Source organism: Pipra filicauda, unplaced genomic scaffold, assembly GCF_003945595.2.
Source record: "Pipra filicauda isolate LSUMZ 115617 unplaced genomic scaffold, ASM394559v2 scaffold98_size3848907_pilon, whole genome shotgun sequence".
Lineage (NCBI taxonomy): Eukaryota > Metazoa > Chordata > Aves > Passeriformes > Pipridae > Pipra > Pipra filicauda.
The window spans coordinates 3,182,940-3,205,866 of NW_024105186.1; the positions used below are offsets into that span (position 1 = coordinate 3,182,940).

The 22,927-nt window shown below is 42.9% G+C and overlaps 1 long non-coding RNA gene across 1 annotated transcript in view; it reads right to left on the reverse strand.

Annotated features, from left to right (window-relative positions):
- Positions 1 to 16,473: 16,473 nt before the first annotated feature.
- The window catches only part of LOC120322514, a 29,971-nt gene continuing 23,517 nt past the window's right edge, over positions 16,474 to 22,927 (reverse strand). The window contains exons 2-6 of the long non-coding RNA XR_005562276.1: positions 21,395 to 21,716; positions 19,570 to 19,974; positions 18,263 to 18,499; positions 17,020 to 17,164; positions 16,474 to 16,832 (exon numbers count right to left, since the gene is read on the reverse strand). This is a non-coding gene — a long non-coding RNA (uncharacterized LOC120322514). The remainder of the gene's footprint in view (positions 16,833 to 17,019; positions 17,165 to 18,262; positions 18,500 to 19,569; positions 19,975 to 21,394; positions 21,717 to 22,927) is intronic.

The window sequence follows — 22,927 nt, forward strand, 5'->3', positions numbered from 1 at the left end:
ATTCATGCATTTCATGGTTTGCACTTTTTTTTGGGGGGGAGGAGGGGAAAAGAAGGGTACATTGAAATTCAGCCACTGAGTTTTGCTAAGGGCAGTAAATTGAGGACCAGGGGTCTGTGCAGAGGAATGGTAGATGTATTCTCCTCTGCCATGCTTCTCAGTGGGATGCTGCATGGCTTTCAGACAACCAACACAGAAGAACATTTTGCTTTCAGGATCTGAATAACTTTACTCTCACAGCCTGAAGTTAAACCCTTAATATGAGGAGAACATGGGCCTTTAAGTCCAGTGTAAGTGACAGAAAGTCCTTTACACACATGGCACAAAGCATTCTTTCGCTTGTTTCTCTCAACATTTGTATTTGCGGTCAACTGAGTAGTATCTTTTGTGTGCTCATCCTACAAAAGAATAATGCTTGTCTGTTTTGTCTGTTGACAAGATCTTCAAATCCTACTGCTCCTCTGACACATTAAAACAGTACATTTCTGTATAGTTTTATTTTTATGATATGAGGATTTAGCTAAGACTTTGACACCATGGAAACAAGACACAGGACATGATCCTGTTCTATCTAAATATATCCCCCGACTTTCAATCACACTTGCCTCTTTTATATTTCATGAAAACTGCTCTTTACTTTCCTCCATCTATGCAACTTTTTTGGCCAGCAGGATCACCTCGGGCCCATCCCTTAGCTTTCATCACCAGCTATTACCACTTGAAGGGAGAATTGCATGCACTGAGTGGAGGGGAGGCAATGCAAGAAAACAGGCCTTAAGAAACTGGATGTAGCATATCACTGGGGCAATTCTCAAGGAAATTAAATGTTAAATGGAAAGCAACTTTTTTTAAATCCTCCTGTGTGCCAAATGCAACTTTAATTAAGCAAAGCAGATCAGCTTTTTCCTTATGCTGTAAAAAGAAAGGACTGTCCATTTCTTAAACCATCATTTCCACTATAGATCTTTGGCATTTTTTATTACTGTTTTTGGCATTAGTTTTTATGGCTTGTTATAGCTTGCAATCATAACACATTTGCACTTCTTATCTACAGGGCTTCAACATTACCAGTATTTTTTTTTAAGCCACCAAAATATCCCTTTGTTGTAGTTCACACAGATCCTGCTTGAGTAAAGGAGGTGGGAGAGACAAGTCTGAAATGCAATTTGATGAAAACAAATTTCCCATTTCATTGTGGATTCAGATAGCTGCACTTCTGGAGACAAAAAAAGCTATCTATACCTGTCTCTTAAAATCAGCTTCCAGGGCTGATGGGGGTTTTCCTACCACTGGAGAAAGGGGACACAATATTGAGGCCAGAGTCAGGAAACAATGTAGTTATCAGGTAGCACTGGTGCAGATGTGCGCTCAGAGAGTCCTCAGCTTGGAAGATAGAGCTGGCTCTCCATTCCAGTCCACCAGACACAGCAAAAAGCCCTAGGAAGGCCAAAAAAATTCCCCTCCAAACAAAATTCAGTATTTTCCCCACCACGGGCTGACTGGCTACTTTTAAACAGCTTATTTTAAGTCCCAGGATGTGTTATTCTGCCTGCACAAGACAACTGAGCTGATAGCTGAACGAAGCAGGCAAGACACGCAGAAGGAGTTGGAACAAATGTCCTGAATTTTTGAACCTCTCTGTTTTGCCAGTGACCCATACAGTGAGGAGCTATGTCAGCTAATCACTTAGCTAGTCACTGCTGACAGACAAATACCTTGTGGTGACACCTGATGGAGTTGTTACAAAGCACCAACCTTTTGGGGGCTCGCACGCTTTGAGCTGCAGGTTGTGCACAGGGGCACAGCACAGCCCCAACAAGTGCTCAACAACACACATGCAAACCCAGAAGTGTTCAGACAAATTTCTTAAAGAGAAAGCATTTGTGTTTACTTGGGCATTTTTATTTTAAACCATTGATGATAATTAACTGATGAATAATATCAGTCATCAAAAGCAATAGCCTGTTTTCAAGGAGCATGCAACAATAGCTTGCTGCTTTTGTGGCTTTAATTGTAAAAGCAAATAATTACATCCTTTTTGAGTCTTGAAGAGAATTGCTTTCAATTGTAAACAGAAACTAGGAAAGAAAATTCTCTAGCACAGTACCCATTTTTAAATGGACACTTTTCCTAAAAAAGCTTGTAACGGCTGTGTTTCAGGTGCATATTCAAGGAGTAATTACTGATATGGACGGTACCCAGACAATCAGATGAGACTCTGCTCACCATCAGGGTGTCTTGACCCATGGATTGATTTGGCTCACATCCTTTTTCCTTTTTTTTTGAAATCCTTACAAGGCTCCACATGCAGTGGAGGAATGCAGATGACCTCGGGACTGAGTCAGTTCCTCTATCATTACTTTACAAATCACTGCAATGGCTGGTTCATTTTTCTTCTTTCCAGTTTCCCTCCCAGCATCTGACAAATCTTATAGTCTTTGTGCACAATGAAATAGGAACTCATTGCAAGTTCTGGATGCAAAGCATAGAGGAAGGCAAATTGTGAATGCAGCTCTGTTTGCCTCATCAATCTTTTATATTCTGATGGGTTCTGGTGCCTGCGAATGATCTCTGTATAAGCAGCCCAAACAAAACAGGTCACAAAGGACCATCAAACAAATAAACCTAATTACTGATACCTTCCACCTGACACACTCAGGGTTTTTATATCAACTTCCTTCTACACCAACTGCTCTGGAGTCTGACCCAATCTACCCCAAAGGGGGAACAGAACCAGATTTAACTAGACTAGAGTTGGATGGAGCTTTGCAAACAAGTGATAGCCCATTCAGTCAACAATGTTTGGTCTCAAAACTCAAGTGCTCTAAAAGCCCATTTTTAGCTGCTCGCACAGGAACAGGCTTGCCAACCTGTATGTGAGGTATGAAGTGCATGTGTTATATGGAACTAGACCAAAAGTCCCTTTCACATCAGCAATCTTAAGCACTCAGCACTGAGTATTGTTGCTTTGAATGCTTCCAGCTCCTGAAGCAATTCCAGGCAGACATGCTGACAAAAGAATAATTTTATCAGCATATGGCTGATCATAGCATCCAATTCCACCAGTATGAAATGGCCCCGTAGCGCACACTAGCATTTCTGCATACAAATGGAACAGATGCTGCAGAGATCGATGTAATAACAGTTTAATTAATTTTAGTGTCAAAGTCAAATGCTTCCTTATTTCCAGTTGACACGTCCCTAATTTCATGGTTGGCTCTATAAATTTTGGAAACAGGAGAAGAAATTTGATTCCAGAGTTAAATACTGCAGAAAGGCCTGATGAAATGCAAGAGAAGCCCTTCTCCCTGATCTTTATAATCTTGAAGCCATGTTATTTTCCATTGTCCACACTTTGTTATGAGTGTTTTACACTTACAGTTTCATTTTCACAAAGCAGACCCCTTACTCTGAGCAGTCCCCTCGCATAAAAGCGTAGTAGCATCCTGGAGCTCCAACTGTAGATGCCATACTGGGCTAGGAGTCGAGACACTTGGCTCTAGCCCTCACTTTGCAAGTGAAGTTTTCTGTCAGGAAAAGGTACACCCATTGGACCTCCCGAAAATCTATTTACCACTAAAAACCTCATTGTATTAGAGTAAGATCTTTTATCCCTCAGCACTGTGGGATAACTTTATCCCAGCTGTCAACATTGTACAGCTCCTATCCCAAAATGCTAATGGTGTTCAGCAGATGAGCTGGAGAGGCGGTGGAGGAGAGGAAACATATGGCCTTGGATGAATTATTTTATATTTCAAGTCACTGATAGCACCAAACACTATCCGTGTATTACAGTAGTGGGAGGGCTGCACATCCTGCATCTCCTATTAGAGTTCAGCTCTTTAGTTCCAGGTAACAGACAGGGGAAAAACAGCACAGTAAACTCAAATACATTCAACCAGGAAATATTGTACCCTGACTTCTGGTCAGGGGAAGTGAAGCAACCTATCAGTAAAACAGTCCTAGGAGTTATTGACATAGTTGTGGTCTGCAGAACGTTCGGATTGTCACAACAGCGAGAGGCAGAGGGTGGTGAGCGATCGCCTGCTGCACAAAGTGTTATTATGCCAAGATGTGTTCAGCAAATGTTTATTCCACAGGCAGGAACTACTAGTGCCTGTAGTGGTCACTTAGGCCTGAAACCCAAGATTTCAGTGATTTTGTCTGAATGCATTTGCCGAGCACTGGGTGACATTCACCAACACAGGCAGCTTCTCAGGTTTCAGCAGGAACTAATCTACCGTCCTCCTGCATCTATCACTTCCAATGACCCACACCAAAGAGCATCATGCACACCCCGCCTGCTCTGACACTCAGTGGGGTATCACCTCACAATTAGGACTCTGCATCCCAATGTATTTCATTAGCAAGAGGAGACGGTGGCCAGGACTCTGCACACGTTGTCAAACAGAGTGCCCAGATCACAGCAGGCAGCACCACAGAAACCCCCACCTCTCCACCAGCCTCCTCCTTAAAACAAAGGCATGTTGAGGGGAGAAGTGATGGGGATGGGAAGGAGGGAAACCTTAGCAATGCTTAAGCAAACACATTTGGAATGAGGCTTAGGTTACTACACATGTCAAGGGGATTTTTTTCCTCCCCCTTCTCCTCCTCATGTTGGCAAACTGTTGATGACCACAGGCATGGAGGCCTCTCAACAGGGGACCAGCAGAGACCAGAGGTAAAAGAACCATGAGGTTCGTTTTGCAAAGGAAAGCATCTGAAAAGGCACATCCTCTGGGTGCTTTTGTTTGAGGGCTATGCTTGACTAACAAATCCTGTTGCACTAAGATTGCAGGCTGCAGATATCCTAACAAAAACAAACCCAGAGTACTGCTTTTACATCCAAATGATTTCAGGGAAGAGCTGTTAACAGCAGGATGACAAACACCACAGTCCTTGAGCTCATGTGTGCAAATCTGAAACAACTCCTTGCGTTAGGATATCAGAGAAAAATCCTACAAATCAAACACAGTAATACCAAGTGCTTGTATAGCATGTTTTACCTGCAGCTCTTGGAGCGATTACAAAGAGAAATGAAGAAGAAAGGCTCATTACCACCATTTCACAGATAAGGAAACTGTGGCACAGAAAGGAAGTGATTTGTCCTGCAGCCCAGTGGAAGAACAGGGCAGTCAAGTCAAGCCTCTTAAGTCCCAGTCCGATGCCCTCTCCCCTGAACTATTGTAGCAGACTCTGACCCTGCAGGAACTTCACATTTGTCATTATGCTTTACACCTTGATCATGAGGCTGGGTGTCTTCAAAGCACTGCCCTCAGCTCCTTGGCCAGGAGAGGAAAAAGCTCCCATGTACCTAATCAAATATAATTGCCATTCCTGGAGAAAAGAGATTCCTTCTCAACTCCTCTGGATGATAATTCACCCTGTGTTCAGGTGTAAATGTAATGCTATATGTAAGCCAAGATAAAAGTAACTTCTCTGACCACTTTTAACTCAACATCCCTTATGCAGTAAATTTCATACACAGCTATTGAAATAGTACCAGGAATTGGTTGTAATTTTGTTTTCTGTTAATATAATTTCATACAGCAGTTTTAGAGTATTCTCACTAAAATGTAGGCTGCAGGGAAAGCTTGTTTAACAATAAAAGCCTATCACCTTTAAACATACAGATAGCAGAGGATTAGTTTAACTACTGAACTTCAACTGGGGGACCAGTTTCCAAGAAGGCACTGGCCCAGCATAGATCCTGCATCATTCAAGGCTCAGGAACAGCACTTTACTTGCTACAGCAGCAGTTGTGTCGCATGGGAACAGAGAAATAGCCAGGACAGGAATATGGGTCAAAATCAGCACTTAAAAGTTAACCTGGAAAGCAGTAAATCACCAGTGGAGATTCCAGAATGTGAGCACAGCACTTGAAAAAAAGGACTCTGCTTAGCAAGTCATCTGCAGAGTGTCTCTCCCACGGTCAGTGGTGTGGGTTTAGGATGTGCACATGAATACAATCTCCTGAGACAGATGAGAGCATCCTGGTGGGTAGACAGCAGGTTTCTTCCCTGTGTTGCTTCCAAAAGGTCATTACTGTGACCAAGTCAGACAGTTAAATTGTCAAACATGAACAGCTAACAAACAGGGCCAGGGAGGAAGGGATGTTTTCCCTTAGGTGCCTTGTGTAAACTTACAGCCTGCTACACTCTAAAGGCGGCCATAGGTGACTTGTAATCCAGGCCAAAAGCAGAAAATCACAGGATTAAAAGTGGGTGGTCAGATCATTCATTTGACTTGTAGGGGAATAAAACCCCACGATATCTGCTCATAGACGACAAGCAGTTTTGCAGGGAACAAAGAAATCTCTCTCACAGACAAAATTGGTCTGCCAGGAACTGAGCCCATCTAGCTCCTCACCTCCCCACCACCCTCCCCATATCTTCCCCTCTAAAAGGATCTTTTCTGGGATTCAGGGAATGCGTGTTTATAAAATAGTTCCATTCAATTAGGGCACAGAGTACAGCAGCTTTATATCAGAGGCAACCCAGAGCGAGAGCTCTGTGGAAGTGCAGGTACATGGTAATGATGACAACCCTGCACTGGTTGTAGTGTCATCACCTCTTATTCTTAATCAAAAGGCTTCCAATCCCTTCTCGACGTGTGCACTCGGAAATGAAGGGACTGCTGGAGAATCATTTGAATGTGGCAGCCCTAGATAATGATGAAACGAATAAAAGGCTGACTTTTTTGTTTAGGTTTGAGGAAGAATTCAGGATTCCTCTCGTGAAAAGGCAGCAGTTTAATAGCAGTGAGGCAGAAGGGCTTCTCGTTATCCACAGAGGCTGCTGTCGGCGCAGCACTAATGGCCATGGCACGGGCTTCCCCAGAACGCTCCCTGCGCCGCGGCACCCTGAGGAGGCCGTGTGCCAGCAGGGTGAGTGGAGACTGCTCCAAGAGACTTGGCATGGGACTGGGAAACAGCACAGGGCTCAAGTGCACAGGCATTCCCTTGTGGAAGAAGCAGGGACAGTTTTTCTGGGCTGCCCTAAGCAGTGCAAGACACACAAACCCACATCTGGTTGGCCACGTGTGGAGCCTTGGTGTCTCTGCCCCCAACTTCTTCATCCCCTGCTGAGCAGCAGCTGCTTGAGCAAATGTAATGCTGCACACAGTGAAAAGGCCATCTAAAGCATCTATGGGGCCGGAGTTGCTTCCACGAAATAGGATGTGCCTCCTTGGGCAGGCACATAACCTCCCTGAGCCTGGAAGCTGTACCTTCCCGGACACTGCTCTGCAAGACTGATTTTGATGCTGAATTTGGGTGAAAAGAATGGAAAGCAGCTAAGCACTTCGCTTCTCCCTGTAGCTCATCCATATCTCTCAACACAATTTTATTAATATCTCTTGCCGTACGTTTTTGCAGTGTCTTTTATATACTCCAGGAACCAGCCACTATAAGGCATATTATCTTTTGTCTGAGGGAGGTCAAGAGCTGTGCTGTGCTGAATGACCTACTGGATACCTGCTGGTTCCATTTGGGGAATACCAATTGCATGCCAGGCAAGAGCAATAGTAAAGGGTCTTTGTTTGGTTGTTGATTTAAAAGAGCATTGTTTCAGAGAAGGAAGTCGAGTAAGAGTCTTTTTCAGTGACTTAAGGAACACGTGGAAATAATTTTTGCTCGTATTTCATTACTGGCCTCTGTCTAAAAGTGAAGTTTTCACAAAAAAACCAATCTTGATGTTTGCAAAATTGCAACTGTCTTTAGCAATTTGCCCAACACTTCTGAGGCATTCACATTTATCTATACCAGAGCAAAACACACAAACCAAAATTCGAAACAACTTCTGTTTAACACCAGTTAAAGTGATTCTGTTCACTGCAGTAACATTTGCCCCAAATGCAGAGCTGGCAAGGTCAATAGTTTCACTTTTTGTGCTTCAGCTACATTAATATAACAGTTTGCCATTCCTCTCTATTACTATATATGTTCAAAGCTTCATAAGCTATCATGAGCAGCCTGATCTCTGACACACAAGACATGTTAACAACAGCTTTTGCCATTCAGGAAGCCAGCAAGGAAGAGAAGTCAGACCTTTCAATGTATGTTAAGTAACAAATATAAGATCTCCATGATGTCCTACATGATGAAACACCTTACAGCAGGTTAGAAAAGGAAGTATGTGGAATCAATACATTTCTTCTCACAGTTACATAGCTGCATACATCACCACTTTTAACTTCACTGTCTTCAATCCAGCCCACTGTGTCCACAAGTAATATCACAGGGATAAGGCTATAGAAAAGCCAAGGACATTATAAGTGAACAATGTGGTTATTCAGTGCATACATCTAGGGTTAGGGCAAAGTGACCAGCGATACAAAGAGCCCAGAACACTATGATGAGATTTCACTGTATAGCAATACCTGTTAGAATGAACACCTAATAAGAAAAAACAGCAGATAAAAAGAGCTTACAGACAGCACACAAGAACATATGGTTAGTCAAGAAACTAAACGTAGTCAAGCATAAACATGGTTTCAGGATTTCCTATCCCCTAGCCCCCTCACTAAACCATAGCATATGAATTAAGACAGTTGCATTGGGTTATGTGGCAAAGTTTGGTAGTAGGGGACTGGGCTGAAGGGGTGGCTCCTGTGAGAAGAGGCCAGAAGCTGCCTCCATATCAGACAGAGCCAGCTCCAAAACTGACCCAGCACTAACCAAAGCTGAGCCCATCAGCAATGCTGGTGACACCTCTGTGAAAACACATTTAAGAAGGGGTGGTAAACACTGCCCAGCAGCTATGATAGAGAGGAGTGAGGAAAAAGTGCAAAAGAAACAGCCCTGCAGACACCAAGGTCCATGACGAAGGAGGGGGAGGAGGTGCTCCAGAAGTCAGAACAGAGGTTCCCCCACAGCCCATGGAGAAGGCCACGCTGAAGGAATCGTTCCCCTGCAGCCCAAGAAGGACAACATCAGAATAGACACCCACACTGCAGCAGGGGCATGTGCCCTGAAAGAAGCTACAGTCCACGCTGGAACAGTTCTTGAAGAACTGCTGCCACATTGGAACAGTTTCTGAAGGACTGTATCCCACGGGAGGGACCCCGTGCTGGAGCAGTGAAAGAGTTCAGGGAGGAGTGGCAATGACAAAGTGTTATGAGCTGATCACAACCCCTGTCAATGCCAAATGTGGAGAGGGGGTAGCAGAGTTGGAATGAGGGAATGAAATTGAGCCTGGGGACCACATGTGAGGTGGGGAAGGTGTTTTTTTTGTCATTATCCTTCTCTATTTTTTAAATGAACACATGTTAAATTAATTTCCCCCAAAAGCTAATTCTTTCTGGTTTGCTAGTGATGCCCATTGCTCACTAATCTCCCTGTCTTTATCTCAATGCATAAGCTTTTTTTACATCTCGTTTTCTTTCCCTGCCCCAGTGAGGAGAGGGAGCAAGAGAACAGCTTGGTGGGCATCTAGCAGACAGCCCAGGTTATCCCACAGGAACAGCATTGTGCCTACATGATAAAGAACAAAACAAAGCTACACAAATCCCTAGAAAAAGAGGTTTACTCCAGACACGTGCCTTAGATCAAGAAAAGTAAAACCATTGTCAAAAAAAGAAAGAACATATTAGAATTCAAATAGCAACTGTTTGGTTGTGTTTTGTTTTTGGTTTTGTTTTTTTTTTTTTACTGCAAACCCAAGTGAATTAAAGCATGCCATTCAATAATTCTTACCTTTTTAAGAGTTTAAACGCCAGAGTTCTTTTTTTTTGTGTCAAATTACTCCTACATGCTCATTCCCTCCTTTTATAGCCTCACCACCATTCTGATATACAGAATGAGTGACCTCACCTGTGGGTTAACAAGACCAGAACCCTCTTTTTCTATTGGTCTGCTCCTTCGTCAGTCATTTTCAATAGAGCAATTAAAAGGCTCAACCAGCAGACAGCGCTCTCCACCTGATTTGCAGGTAGCTTGGTGAAATGCACAGCAAGGGGTTAGCAGATGAATGTACACATGAACTTCAATCAGCACAAATTGCTGAGGAAACATTTTAGTCTTGGATTATAATAACCATGTTGGATTGAGACTGTTTCCTAATCATTTTAAGCTTCATCAGTCGTAAAAATGTCCATTCACTTGGGCGTGAGTTTTATGAAACCAGCCTATGATCTCATAATAAATCTCTTATAAACTAGTTGAGGATCAGACCTGATTATGGGCACAGGAAAGATTCAGCAAATACAAGACATGAGAAAATAGACTGTATTTTTACTGTGATTTAGTTACTGGATGATTAGCTGGAGAAAAGCCGAGTTGAGAAGGCCATTTTAACCTTACCTGGAAAAGTATCTTTTCCTACAGCAAACACATCAATGCCAATAAAGTATCTGAGTCTTCTCCTATGTTATCTGACCTTATTGGCATTGATGTGCTTGCTGTAGGAAAAGATGTTCTCTAAAGCGTGATGAGATCCTTCTCTTGCAGAGCTGCTGGGTGGATGTATACTCTTACCAGGGTAAATGAGCACCTTGGTTAACTATAAATTAACTGCAGACAGTTCAGCACCCTGCTTAGCTGTAATCCCCTGTTTGTATTACTGTGCTGCTCCAATTGCATGTGCCATTTTGGGTGCTAATGAGTAAAATACAGTGTATTTTACTTAGACTGAATAAACATCTTGTAATTAGTACTAACCCACCTCATTGCAACATTGTGTTCTCCCACAGATGCCAGTAGCTATTGCTGATTGATAATTGCAGGGGCATGTTTTGGCCACAAAACAGCAACTTTACAGCACGGTCCTTATATTCACTTTTGACAAAACCCGTTGCCATCACCGGCCTCTCGTGCAAAGGACACTCCATGGAAGCTCCCTTGGAGACTATCTGGACCCCTGGGGAATGGAAAAATGGAAAAAATAAATCTTTCCAAGGAAGCCTTAAACTGACCGACAAATAATGTTTCTGAGGCATTGAAATGAAAAACTTGGGTGGAATTCAGTGAATTATGCAAGCTTTAAAATATCAGTGTGTCAAAACATCAAATTTATGTAATGCCATGTTCTGCTTCAGAAAATTCCAGTGTGTCTGCTCTAGAGGCAAAATATTTCAAGGCAAAGTACTTAGTGATGTAGAAACCACCAACCAAGGCAATTTGCAAGAACACACAGTGGCAGTTGCTGCTCCCACAGTCCTGGTGTGGGCAGTGCTCCCAGGACGGAGTGAAGCAGTGCCAGCTCCTGGCAGGTGCTTCCCACAAGGTGTTAATCCAAAAGCTCAGTGACAGAATTTTAATATCACTGCTCATCACCACAGCAAAACAGCCACTAGTCTTGTTATAAAATAGGTGTATTTTAAGTGCACTGTCCTATTCTGTTCTGTCCAGGGAAGAGAGTAGGGGTGGACCCGTAGCCAGACGTTGCTCACACCTTGTGGTATCCTTTCTCCAAGGAACTGTTCTTGGCTTTCCCTTATTTCTTTATGAGTGTAGTAAAAATGCTCTGGAGAGGCTCTCGTGTTTTGCAACGTGCATAAGCACAGCTGACACAAAGAGGTGAGTTTCAGACTATTTTAGAGCAGTGATAAAAACCACATTGTGCTTCTATTTGCTTCGGTTTAGATGATATCTGCTGTGCTCACAGATACAGGGAAAAAATCAGAAGGAAACAGGACAGAAATAAAAATCTTCTGAAAAAAAGGTCTGAATTTGGTCCAGAGAATCAAACCCCAATGTGTCAACATAAATTAAGCAGTTCCTCTTCAGAGTATCCATAACCATGTTGCAATAAAGCTGTTGATGACAGACTGAAAAGAAGGTAATTTTGTCACCTTAATTTTCTTCCTATTTAAGTGGGAAGCAGGAATGCTGCAGTGCTGGGAGATGACACCTGCAGGGCTGTGCCATAGCAGTTGAGCCTGAGGAAAGCCTGGCTGCCCTGTATGGGCTGGGAAATCCAAAGCTTGGAGTATTTTCTAAAGAGGCCAGCAGATGGTTCTCAGCTGTGCTCTGAGGCCCAAAGTGGAATAGAATCAGCAGAGGTATACAGCCTGATTTTTATTTATTTATTTATTTATTTAATACATTTATGTCATAATTAAACACAGCAGGGCTGCCACTGATTTTTTTCTTTATGGTGAATTCCTTGCCCCTCAGTTTCAGTTACCCAGTTGTTAGGTCGGGAATGCCTGTTTTTCTGGAAACTCCCCAGGAAACAGTGCTGTCAGCCGTCATAATTTCTATATAGCTCCTGCAATGGGACACATGGCATGAGGGAGGCCAGGGGAGCTGCAGGAGTGAGGTGCCCTCCTGCAGAAGGAGCTGTACACCAGCACCTGGAGCCCCTCACTGCCACCCACCTGCTGCTGCTACTCTGCCATGGAATGTACAGGAACTTTAGCCAGTGAAATGTATGGAGAAGCATCCTTGGCGAAGACAAATGAGCAGTTTTACATGTGAATGGATTTGTGGAGGTACAATGGGTAGAAAGAGTTCTGCATTCCCTGGATGTGTCAGCAAAGGCCTTCTAAGAGCCAGGCAGTGGTGCTGGGAGAGGGGAGTTGGGAGGGAGCAGGCTCCTCTGATTGGGACCCTGGGATGCAGAAGTGGGTTTAGCCTCTAATTCCACTAGAGGGGTCCCATGTGACCTTGAGAAAAGCACATACTCTGAGTTTCTGGGCTGTAAGAATTCCAGATCAAATTGTATATTTTTCTTCCAACTTTCTGCCTTGTCTGTTTAGGTTGTATGCTTTTTTTAGTGGGCAGTTACATGGGGGCCACAGTCTCAGAGGGGACCTTATTGCTTCTGGAATACAAATAACCTTGGAAAGGTTATTCTATGACTGTGTGAATTGCTTTTCCTGCCATTTTGTTTGCAAAGTGCTAGTGGTGTGCAGTAGAAGATTTTCATGCTACTGTGCTTTTATTTTGGACTCAGATCTTATCGCCTGAAAATTCTGCAGCTAATGCTTAGTAGGATGTGATATCCTGCATTTTGCACATCTGTATCATTAGCTGGAGGAGAGACGGAAAAGAACAAAAAAAATCCACCTTTGTGTAACTAAAAACCTCTCAGTGGGGTTTGTTTAGTGTGAAAGAAGGATTAGTAATTTTTAGTGATTAGCAATTTTCTCCCTCAGGTGGCTTTTCTGCATTCCCTTAGAGCTCACGTACACAACCGACCCGGCAAATGGGAAGGCAAAGCTGAGACAGAAGACGTGTTGCAGCAGTGAAAACTCTAGCAGGCAATTAAACCAGATATATTTTACTATTTTTAAACAACAAGTCTAATCAACAGAAGGAATATAGCCCTTTTTTTCCTAAATCAGTCTGTGTTTGTGCAAAATTTCTCCTAAAAACCTGCAGGTTTCACACTGCTGACTTAACCCAGGAAGTACAAATATATCTAACTATATACATATATGGTTATCTACAGATATCTATATTTAGATATATTACAGATATAGATACAGGGAAGAGGGGAAAGCAGAACTAGATATCTATATAGATATAGATGGATATAGACAGATATAGATATCTAGATTTGCTTTCCCCTCTTCCCTGCATCGTTTGGAACTGAACAAAAATGAAAGCAACCTCTTGGTTATGCCAATTCACCCCCCTTCCTCTCCTCCCTATGACATGCTGAGGAAATTGTACTCTGGTTTCTAGGACTGGTTTTCTCTGCCCCATTGTGCAAGAAAAAAAGTGATTATTTTTAATGTGGGCAAGAAAGAAGCATTTTTTCTCTTCTCCTTTTCCCAATTGATTCTGCTGCAGGAGGGATCTTGCTTTATTGTACGAGTGAGGAACATGGGGCCAGATTCACACGTGGATAACTCTTACTGACGATGCTGGAGTTGCATCAGGGATGGATTTGACCCATGATCTGTTATTTTTTGCCTTAACTGCAGAACCTCAGTCATTACACCTGGTTAGACTAGAGACTTAACAACCTGTGTGGCCTCAGCATTTCCTTTTATGAATCATCCCTTGTCTCATATAAAGAAATCCAAGACAAGCTGAACACGGCTGCTTAGTTTGATGGCAATCACACACTTGGCCAACCTCAGGGCTGTGTGTCTAACCCTTTCCAGGAGCTGGGAAAATATTCTCAGCTTAAAACATCCCATTCAATGCTGCCTTTAAAACAGGAACAAGAATATTCACTGCATTTACTGTAGGGAAAGGTGCTGGAATGAAACTATTGGAGACTGAAGTCGCGCACATACAGAAGCGGTGCCACATCTTTCTGGTTGCCTCATTAATGTCCTACCCTGCTTTCCACCCCAAGGAACAAGAGGGAAAATTAGGGTCTACAGCCAGTCAGCCTTAAACCAGTAAAGTAAGAAGCAGTGATGGATTTTCACATGGTTGTTTCGCGTGCAAATGTCCTGAGATCTGCTAATATTTTGGAGATGCCTCTGAATGATCCCTGTCTGAGAGCCACCTCCCAAAGCTGCCAAGGGTTTTCTCATGGTAAGGCACAAACTCCTCCAGAACTGGATGTGAACTAGTAATGGAGTTAAAAAGCTTATTTCATAGCATTCCTGGAAAATCTGAATGGGCAGCTGGGAGGGAAGGTGAGGAAATGTGGAGTTTTTCATAGTTTCTCCAAGCTTTCTCTTCAAATTTGTCGAAGTTCCTCAAGCCGATGCCCTAAGCTGAGTCACCCTGAGAAACTGCTTATGGGATAAACAAATGCTGTACACACTGAAAAACAGATTTAAACGTGGAGCTTCAGGAAGATGCTGAGTATTTTTTGTTTTGTTTTTGCTTTGCTGTTTTGCTTTTGAGTCAGAGGAAATGATTAGCTCCTCAAATTTCCGCAGTACTCAGGAATGTGACTACTTAGAGGATGAAGCCACCTTGAAGGACAGGATGCAGACAGCTTGGAAGCCTCGTGTTTGGCTTTTCTTGTGTGCTGATCATTTAAATGGGTAAAATATGGCCTCACACACAGACACAGAGTGTTCCACAACCAACCCATTTCCTCAGCTTGCTGCTTGCCCAGGATCTTCATTTACCCAGACAGCCTGAAGGATGGATGTTAATGTGATTATATTTTTATGTCCTTTCCTGGCTGCCAGAGGTTCCTCATCTACTTGAGCAATGCAATGTACCTTTTTGGCTCGAGGTTTGCCCTCACAGTTGTCTTCTCCTGCCTTTTGGCTTACGTGTGTGTAAACGGGTCCAAATGGGGCTTGGGAGCTCTCCTGTGTGCTGCTATCACAGAGGGAAGGGAATGTCATATCCAGGCAGCAGCACTCTCAGTTTTACACAGACTGCCTGCCAAAAACCCTCTTTAGGCAGTACCTGTGCCCTGGCAGCCCACCCTGGGCTGGGAGTGGTGCCATTGGAGCACATGGATATGGGAGCACACGCAGCCAGGAGGCCAAGTAAGAGCATCCAAGGGGTTTGCTGAAAGCAGAGCTGGATCCAGCCTGGGAATGCTAAGATGTTTAGCCTGTCTTTGCATACTGTTACAGAGAATGCCATCCCTCCTCATACTCCAGATGAGATGTTCTTGGCTGAAGAAATGACAATTTCCTGGTGGAACAAGAGTTATGTTTAAAAATTTTTATGAAAAATAAAGTCCAAGCTGTTCTACGAGTGTCTCTGTGAAAAAAAGCAAAAGATGATTCCACATAATAGATAAATTTCTATTTGTTTAATATTAGAGTTAGCAGATATTTGCAGGGGAGGAGGCCTCTCTTGATGAGAGCAGCATTTTCCAGGTGCTACTTCTATTTCTTCCCTCTGTTGTTCCCAGGAGTGGGATCCTTGACCCATTCAAGCTTTTTACTCACTGTTTTTTGCACTTGTAACTCACATGGGAAGATTCTGACCTCATACAGTGCTTTTACATCTCATAGTATCACTGAACTCAACAGGATTCCTCTCCATTTACACTTTAATGAGCAAAGGAATTACTACCATTTTATCTTTGAGAAGGGAAAAATGGTAAGTGTCTGATTTTAGTAATGGTTTGACTGTCTGAGAGAAGATAGCAAAGAAAATTGCTCTGAGGTCCCAAGAATAAAAGCACTGTGGAAAGTCAGAGTAGAACTTACATTAGTGGAGGAGTAAACTGAGGCACAGAGCAACCAAAGTGATGCAAGGAAGTCTGTGCCTGCCAATACCCACAGTAAGGACCAGTAGAAGGTGGTGCCTTCCATGGATTCAGTCAGTGGGAACTGGTCCAAGAAGACTAGTACAAAAAAGAAGCATGAAATACTTTGAAGGAAAACTGCACAAACTGAGCAAATACAGTTATGCCAGTGTTTGTTTTGGAAACAGTGTATGCTCAGGTGAGAAAGTGTCCCGACTTGCAGCATATTTTAGCTTGCCTGTATACAGAGCTCCTTTGGGCTTTACACAATAATCACTTTCCCCCTTTTGGAGAAGAATGACAGACCATCCATTTGATACATGACAAAAGTGAAGAAAACAGAGGCCAAACACTGACTTAGCAGAACAATCTGCCATAACAATCAATCACTATTTTCCTTTTATTTGGAAGGTAATTAAGTGCTAGAGCTCAGGTTTCCTGACCTATGAAAATTAGATATTTATCATTTTGACTGCAATTCTAACGTGCATTTACATATTCTTCAAAATGCTCTGACTTATTGCTTTGACCAAATCCATGTCAACATAAGACCTGGGTCTAAATGTTCACTCTGGAAATGTTCTCACAGTCCAGTAATACAGGAATCCTGCTCTTCTTCATGACTGGTTAAGAAGAAGCTGATAATATCCTGCAGGCCAACTATTGAGCTTTTGGACAGGCAGTTTCACTTTTTCCCACCTGCTGCCTCTTGGACAGGGAAGAGTCACCTCTGGAACCATTCTTTTGCTCTTCTTCACATTCCTTTTCAGTGTGAGGAAAGGAGTAGGGATATCAGTGGGATTCTCAGAAGAAACAAATGCAGTTGTTAGAAACTGCAAAGATGATGTTACAGGAGGAGGAAGAAGAGGTAGAACATAAAAGCTCCACTTCCCACCCAACCTGCACAAACCCAGCTGAATACCTGTAACTGAGTTGCCTGAGTTCTCACCTTTGTTGATTGAATTACAATTTTTTTTTTCACCCAGGAGTTTCTAGAAGTGTGAAGAACATTTCTCCATTTTTGTCTCAGTTCTGTTTATATTTATTCCTTCTTCCAGTGCTTTGGTTCAAATTCATCTTGACCCCAAGGGATCCTGACAAAAAGTTAATTAGAAAGCAGAATCCTAAGTGCTGTTAAGTGGTCTTCAGGATATCCAACTTCATTTTAGTTTTCAGGAGCATATTCATCCTTTTGGAGAATTTTACCCTTGTTTGAGGCTATCGTGTCCTGATTTTCTGACCTGTTAATTCTAACTCAGAAGGCTCTTCAAGCCTATCTTGTCTCTTGCTTTCTCTGGGCAGCTTTTCTCACAGATACCTGCCACCACATCCCCAAAGTCATCATTCCACCCCCTCAGGATGAGAGATTTTTCCATGGAGCCTATTCTCTTTCTCCTGCATTCAGATGCTCTCTGCCAAATCTCTCACCTCAAGGACTTTGCAAATTTTTTTTTTTACTTTTGCTGCTCAGAAGGCTTGGCTAATCACACAGCAAAGGCACCTACTGACATGCTTTTGTGAGAAAGCAAGAGAGGGGCAGCTGATGGTGCAGGAGATAATGTGGAGCCCAGTACACCTCTACACATCCAGGAAATAAATGTTTCAGGATGTGCTGCTTTAACCTTTTGCTATTCAGGCACTGAGCTGGAGAATCAGTTCTTCCCTTTGTATCTGCTGATGGGACTGGATCTGTGCCCATGCACATGACAAATATCCCTCTCAGTGCTGGCCACTGCTTTATGCGTCTTTGGATTTGCAGCCATTTGGCAACGATCCCATTTCTCAGTACAGGACTCTTTCCAGTTTCAAATAATATTTTTTCTAGGACAAAATGGAAAACCCACACGGCCAAACTTCTTCCACACTTTGGGAAAATCGATGCCAGTTATCCACTAGGTGACACTGTTTACCTACAGATCTTGTTCAATTTGTGTGAAACCCCACAAATCTTTCAAAAGTAGCATACAATATGTTTTGCTCTTAAAGAAAAAGGAGACTGGTTGCAGAGGAGAAGGAAAATTGGCTGTCAGTGAAGTATAATTAAGTACAAACCTACAGTTACGAGACTTTATGGTCTGGTTTCAAACTATTTACTAAAATGCATTTTAAAAGCTGCTTTTTATCAGCCCCATTTCAAAGCCTTAGGAAATTGTTTTACTTAAAGAAAGAAAAAACGAAAGGCAGGCACTCACCATCAACACAAATCTCAGTCTGGCTCAGATTTTGTCTTGGAGAACAGTGTGAACAGAATTGCTTGGTAACAGAGCCAGGCAGGAAGAAGAAAACAGAAGAATTTCTGCAATCTCATCTGAGGAGAACTTAGTGGAAAGCTGTTTTCCAACCTTGCAAACATTTCAGAATTTTGCATTTTCTCCCCAGTCTTAAATAGGACCAGAATTGGTAATCTCAGTTTCTGAAGATTGGGGTGTCTGAAAGAAACAAAAACTGGTTAGATGCTGGTTTACTTCATGCTTAAATATTATTTTATCCTTAAAGCATTTTCCCTATGGAATCATGTGTTTCTCTTTAAAAAAGAATATATTTCATTATGAAATGCTGATCAAGTAAAAATGTTTAAAACTGAAAATGAGGTTGGTCAAAATCAAGAGCTTCCTACAAAATGTATCAGCTTTTAATGAATATTTTTAATTACAAAAATACAAGTCTGCTTCTGCACGCTGCTTAGCTCAATGCAGAAATGATATGATTGGCAAAATCTGTGCTAGACTTAGCTGTGATCTGGGAATCATTCTTGCAAGGAAGCCGGATGAGTCTGTTTGAATTGGGCGCGCATTTTGGAAAAACTTTGGAGAATTCTGTTTTCTTTCTTCTGTTTTGGCTACTGACAGGCCAAAAGAAACACTTCTCATCTGCAGCCTTTAAGTCAGTCTTTCAGAAATACTAATGATCTGCAAGTGTCCAGGGAGGTATGTGGGAGGACTGGGTGTCCAGGATCTCTAGGAACAAGCCAGACACCTCTGGAGAGCAGGGAGGATTGCATGGGAATGTTCCAGCCTTGTGCTCTCCCACTGTGAGTCAGCCTTTTTTTTTCTTCTGTAACCACAGCCCATAAGAAGCTTATGGCCTAGTTCGTGTTTAAACATGGCCAGAGATCACCTTTAATTCCAACTGTCTAGCCACATTCAAATATGGGATTTGGCCACAGCTCCCAGTACTCTCACAAAATACAGTTTTGGGGAACATTTCTGTACAATACTGTTCACATTTGTACAGGAAGATCTTTTCCTTATGATTTGGGCTATTGGGCATTTTCTCTCCTTGGTTCTGAAGGAAACAACAACAAATTAAAGTTGTGAATAGCTAAACTAAAGTTGGGGGTTTGTTTTCTGAAGCCCTCTTCTTCATGTGCCTTCATCAGATCCTCCCCTTTGAAACCCTGAGGTGCCCAGCCTTGGCTAACGTCAGTGGGGCAGAGCATCAAGTCTCTGGGATGCAAACCCACTTTCCCACACTACTTCCAACATACTCTGGTACCTACCACAGCCAGAAGACTGTCCACATGACCCAACCAAAGCAAGGTCCTCCTCATGCTTCCTGCTGAGCACTGGACTCTCTCTTCGTTTCTCATTGCTCACACTGTAACTCAGGGGTTTCCTAAATGTTTGCAGGTATCTGGAGATATTTTAGGTTGAGTGCCCCTCGTCATTGCTGACAAAGTTTGGTTCACCAGCAGTAACGATGGAATAAGCTTTGCTTCAAAGCTCTTGTGATCACGCACAGAAGATGGGAGGGCAACAGAGGTACGGGGATGCTCCAGGGATTCTGCCCCCGTGCTGGGAGCTGGCAGCAGAGCCGAGGTGTGTGTGGATGTCCTGCGGACCCGGCACAGCCGCGCTCCCGCTGCCGTCTGCGCGATGCACCCACGTTCCAGGCACTGCCTTTTCTGAAATCCACACAGCATAATTGATAAACGTGCGAAAAGCCTTGGGGGTTGGACAAGATAATAGCAGTTTTACAAGAGCCTGGAAGACATTGGAAACTTTTATGATGTTTTTGATGTAAAATTATTATTTTTCCCCGCTGTTCAATGCACTCGGTAGCTGCTGGCTCGGTTTCAGTGGTTAGGTGGATGACATGTTATTTTTACATTTTTGAAGTGGTTTTTGGGCCTGGCTCACACACACATTACATGGAGCAAAAGAGGAGCAGGGGCCATGTTAAGAACAGTGAAGCCTCTGATTTGTCTTGCAGTGTGGACAGAAATCCCTAATTGGACTTTTGTCTGTGTCACTCTTCCAAAACTGTTTCTACAGCATGGGGAAATGCCCAGGAGAAGGCACTGAGGTTAAGGGCCTTGATTTAAGAAGATGTGGAACAAACTAGCACAGCAGGAGCTTCTCCCAGCAATGTTCCTCAGCCTCAAATCTGAACACATCATGTATTTCAGCCCCAGTTGGGGCTCTCCTTCCTCGTGAGTGCTAGAGACAGAAAATATTTCAAACAATGTGAAAGCTTTGTGAGGCAAAGTGGGGGGGAAAAAAGGTGAAAAAGGAACTAGTTCTCCAGAGAGCTGAATCTAGCAAACTCATTGCATTGGTGACACCATCCAGATTTGAAACTGCACCTCCAAAGGCAAAGGGCAGGAGCAAGTTTGTTTAATTTCGAATATTTGCATATCTTTTTCTCTCGCTGCATTGATATCAGATCTGCAACAACCTATTAAAGCTTTCATTTGAATAGCCATTATATGCCTGAGAATGGAGACTGGGCTCCTTGGGGGTGCTTAGGAATAAACAAATCATTTGTGGCACATGTGTTGTTCAAGCTTCAAGCAAGGTAAATGGAAAATACAGATTATGGTGCCTCAAGTCCTCTCCATTTTCCCCACTTGTCAAACATTCCCAGATTCTTCAAAAGAAGAATCTAGCCATATTATTAGCAATAAAATGGCTTATAGCTGAAATTTTGAAAAGATTTAACAATGTTCTTTGCAGGAATTGTGTTTCTCATTACATAAATCTCCAGGCTCTCAGACAAACCACCACCACCACAGCAAGCCATTATGTCCTGCTGTGGTGGTGTCTCCACTTAAAAAAGATAAAGATTCAGGGCTTTTTGACTTTCTTGTTTCCCATTCTTATTCTGTTTAAAGAAAAAAAAACCCACCACAAACCCACAACAAACCAAACGATACATTCACCACAGAAAAGTCCCTGCAGATTCATCTGCACTGGGGCAGATTAGTCCCCATTTACACCAGTGACCCATGAAAGGCCAGGGATGGGCTGGAAAGAGGACATGGAAGTTTCTAGACTACCACTGAGAGTGAGTGCAGACTCCCTCCCCACCCTGCTCTTCCTCACCTCGATGGTGCTGGATGCAGATGCAGGTTCCAAGAAAACCAACACACTGTTCAACAGCAAAGCCAGGAGCAACCTCCCTTCCCTCCACTGTGCCTCCTGTGCCTGTTCTTCAGAGCAACATAAAAGCTGAAGCTACCACTTATCTCCAGCCAGAGTGTTTCCATTGATGCTTTTGGCCTTTCCCAGATTGCGGGATGTGTCCTGCAGGCTTTATCCCAGCTACTGGTATTTGTCCTGGTGCCTCGCTTCTGCACGTGGGCTGCTGAACCTGAGATGTGCCTGGGCAAAGGGAGGGTGGGGATCCTTGGTTGGGAATCAAATACTGGAAATAAAGTAAAATAAGATAAAGTGAAGTCCCAGCAAACAAATGCTGAACTGATGCACCTAAATTTTATGATCTTCCATTGAAAAATGAGCTATCAATTGCCAGGTGAATTTCTCAGGTTGATATGGCAACTGGAAACACTGGAAATTAAAAAGCTGAGCAAATGTTCTTAAAGGAGAAAAACAGTCTCACTCCTGATCAGCAGGGATTTCCATGCTCCCTTCCTCAGCCTGCCTTATTTTAAATTCACAGCCTACAGGAACAGCAGTGTCATGAGATGACGCTGATTTTCTTTCCATCACCAGAGGCTGTTTCTTGGAGGTTGCAGTAACAGCTTTGGGCTTTTGTGTGATGGATCTATAGTCACAGCATAGCTCTTAGTCCCTTTTCAGCAGTGACATCCACCTGCTAGCATGGCCCCATGTCCCCACCAAACTAATGGTATTACTCTTTCAGTTAACACTGTCAATATACGGAGGGTAGGGTGGGAAAACAGACAGAGCTCCTGGTTATCCGTATTATGACTGTATCACTTATATCCCTTCTAGTTTCAGCAAAAAGCTAGTAATGTCCCAAGAGTCTTGATGCCTCCTGAACACATCCTGTAGCATGGCTCAGTGGGAATAGGTCAGCAGCCTGCACAAAGGGAGCAGATCACACTGGCCAGGAGAGCTGCTAGCTGGCAGGTTGATTAGAAACAAAGAAATTAATGACCTGTAGGTGTCCAAAGAGCAGCTATAGGAAAAACATAAACATTATTTGCTTAGTTTATGCACTGCCTCTTCTCCATGTTCAGCAAATTCAGTATGAAATAGGAGGATGAAAGGGTTGTTAAGCACCCAAGGTTGCCACTTGGGAAGAAGAACTAAACAGGATATTCACATTTGTATGCCAGCTTCCTACTCCAAAAAGATTTACAGGGGTGAATTAGGATAACAGATGACTAGGAAACTATCCACTACTTAAGATAGACAAGGATTGTATTAGTCTGGTATCTAATAAATCTTTTAATTTCTAACCTGTTGTTTTCAACCTCAATTTCTTAATTAGTAATCTCTAATTTACCCATAAAGGTAAAAATGACCTGTTCTGGATATGCCAAGAAAAATGATAGGTACAGCTGCCAGAGATACTGGGCAAAGGAAAACAGTTCTTGCCATAAAATGTTACGGTCTGTGATGCGGACTTGTGCTGAAGTTTGGGGCAGG